Raw genomic sequence first — 3,498 nt, 5'->3', positions numbered from 1 at the left:
CCCCCCCAACATTATATCCATACCCGAATAAGGTGTGAGCATCTGTATAATTTTGGTCCAGAAGGGTGAGGACTTGCAATTAGGGGCATATATGTTACAAAGTACAAAAATCCTTTGATTTATTTTATCTTACATCACAATGAATCTACCTTCTGTGTCTTTGTGTGTCTCTAGAACCTCTACTTTCCATCTTTTCCCAAAGAGGATTGCTATGCCTCTATTAGAGTTGGTGTGCAACAAATACTCCACCGATCCTACCCAGTCCCTACACAGTTTTTCATGCTCTGTCTCGGATAGGTGAGTCACCTGTAGGAAGGCTATGTCGGTCCCTAGGCATCTTAAATGAGTCAGAATAGTGTGTCTCTTGATGGGGGAGTTAATCCCCCCACATTCCAAGACACAAATCTTACTGCCATCTAAGTGTCAAAGTATGGGCTACAATAACCCCTACTCCTGGCCATAGGTGAGAGAAGGGGGGAGAGGAAGCGAGGGAGAGAAAAAAACAAACAAACCACAAAAAGAATACAGCCACAGGTCACAATGAAATTTGGCAGATTGGGAGAAGTTATTTTACCATAATTACTGTATAGGTTATTTAAGCTAAAGCAATCATAAGTTGGTGCTAATTTAGAAAGCACCCATGTCCCAATCAAGTGTGTAATCAACAAGTATACTATTGACTCAATGTGGTATTTGTTATGTCTTATCATCTTAAAACTAACTTCAAAATAAATCCAAAGCATATACATATAATCAGTGGTGTATAGTATATAAACATTAACCAGAAAAGGTCAGCCGTTGGCACCTTACTTGTAGTAATTTGGGGAATTTGTTTCTCATCTCTTTTATTCTGAGTATTTAAACTAATGTCATCAAGGTGCATTGTACCAACGTACAATGTTCTTGTCCCACTATAGTAGGGGTCGATAGACCTTGCGATTGCACTTTGGATAAGCATAAAACCAAAGAAAAATAAAACCTCCAAGAAGGCAGATCTTCTTAATTGTACCACAATTAATGCACAGGTTGTTTAAACTGAAGTGGTCATAGGTTAGTGCCACAATGTATAGCACCCTTGGTCCAATCAAATATGTATTCAGAAAATATAATGCGCCTTCAGTATGGTACTTTTTGAGCTCTAACATCTTATAAATAAGCTCAACATGTATCCAGAGCATGTATATACAAATGGCGACACACAAAAAGTAAATTAGCAAACATAAGAGGCCCTATTTTAGTACCTTAATCATAATGAATTGGGGAATTTGTTCCTCATCTTATTTATTCTGAATATTTAAACTAAAGTCATCAGAATACATTGTATCGAAATACAACGTCCTTGTCCCAATATTGTAAAGATTGATAGATCTCAAGGTTGCAGTTTGAATAAGCAGCAATCCAACAAAAACTAAAACCTTTATACAAACAAATCTAACTTCATAATTGTATTTAAACAAGAAACACATCAGGATAAATTATAAGAGGCAGTAATTAGCCACATCATTTGAGCAATTCGTTACTAGTGATGTCGCAAACATAAAATTTTGCGTTCGCGAACCGCGAACGCCCGCAAGAGTTTGCAAACGGGCGAACCGCCATTGACTTCAATAGGCAGGCAAATTTTAAAACCCAAAGGGACTCTTTCTGGCCACAATAGTGATGGAAAAGTTGTTTCAATGGGACTAACACCTGGACTGTGGCATGCCGGAGGGGGATCCATGGCAATACTGCCACGGAAAATTACATAGTTGATGCAGAGTCTGGTTTTAATCCAAAAAGGGCATAAATCACCTAACATTCCTAAATTGTTTTGAATAACGTGCTTTAAAACATCAGGTATGATGTTGTATCGATCAGGTAGTATAAGGGTTACGCCCGCTTCACAGTGACAGACCAAACTCCCCGTTTAACGCACCGCAAACAACCACAAACAGTTCATTTGCACAACCGCAAACTCCCCATTTGCACAAGGTTGGATACCAAGCTAGCCATGTCCCGTTCCTTGTCCTCACTGATGTCATTGAAGGTCTCTTCCTCCACCCAGCCACGAACAAGCCCCCTGGGACGCCTGCTGTGTTTGGACTTCCACCTCCTCAAAGCCACCTTCCTCCTCTGACTCCTCTTCTTCAGACTCCTCTCTCTGCGTTACCTCTCTCTGCGTTATTATAAGATGTGTTAAGTAGTACTATTCCTATCAGTTTAATCCCTGTTACGTCCCCTATCAGGGGACGTGTATATGGCATGGATTTTAGGAACTGGGAGATGGAAAAAGATGCTTGGTCGGTCCTCCTACTTCAAATTTGGGGCACTGCGCGTGCAATCTACTGTGCCACCAGATATGAGTGGTGTGTTAAGTAGTACTATTCTTATCAGTTTAATCCCTGTTACATCCCCTATCAGGGGACGTGTATATGGCATGGATTTTAGGAACCGAGACATGGAAAAAGATGCTTGGTCGGTCCTCCTACTTCAAATTTGGGGCACTGTGCGTGCGATCTACTGTGCCACCAGATATGAGTGGTGTGTTAAGTAGTACTATTCTTATCAGTTTAATCCCTGTTACGTCCCCTATCAGGGGACGTGTATATGGCATGGATTTTAGGAACCGGGAGATGGAAAAAGATACTTGGTCGGTCCTCCTACTTCAAATTTGGGGCACTGCGCGTGCAATCTACTGTGCCACCAGATATGAGTGGTGTGTTAAGTAGTAGTATTCTTATCAGTTTAATCCCTGTTACGTCCCCTATCAGGGGACGTGTATATGGCATGGATTTTAGGAACCGGGAGATGGAAAAAGATGCTTGGTCGGTCCTCCTACTTCAAATTTGGGGCACTGCGCGTGCAATCTACTGTGCCACCAGATATGAGTGGTGTGTTAAGTAGTACTATTCTTATCAGTTTAATCCCTGTTACGTCCCCTCAAACTCATGGTACATGGCCTCTGAACACTGGGCATTATTCTAGGGCTAAAGGGAATCACAGCACCACGACCACGACGGCACCTGCGGGGTGGCCTGCCTCTCCCTGTCATTTTTTTTAAAATGTACACTTACACTACTATTAAACAAGATATGAGTGGTGGCACTGGGCAAGTGGGCACAGTATACACTGTGAGCCTGACACAAAAAAGCAGACATGTTTCACAGTCCAAAAAGTTTTTGTTTTTTTTAAATGTACACTTACACTACTATTAAACAAGATATGAGTGGTGGCACTGAGCAAGTGGGCACAGTATACGCTGTGAGCCTGAAACAAAAAAGCAGACTGATGTTTCACAGTCAAAAAAGTTTTTTTTTTTTAAATGTACACTTACACTACTATTAAACAAGATATGAGTGGTGCCACTGGGCAAGTGGGCACAGTATACGCTGTGAGCCTGACACAAAAAAGCAGACTGATGTTTCACAGTCAAATTTTTTTTTTTTTAAATGTACACTGCTATTAAACAAGATATGAGTAGTGGCACTGGGCAAGTGGGCACAGTATACGCTGTGATCC

Source organism: Bombina bombina, chromosome 6 (assembly GCF_027579735.1).
Source record: "Bombina bombina isolate aBomBom1 chromosome 6, aBomBom1.pri, whole genome shotgun sequence".
In the NCBI taxonomy this organism is placed as follows: Eukaryota; Metazoa; Chordata; class Amphibia; order Anura; family Bombinatoridae; genus Bombina; species Bombina bombina.
Note: the sequence above shows the minus strand (reverse complement) of the source record.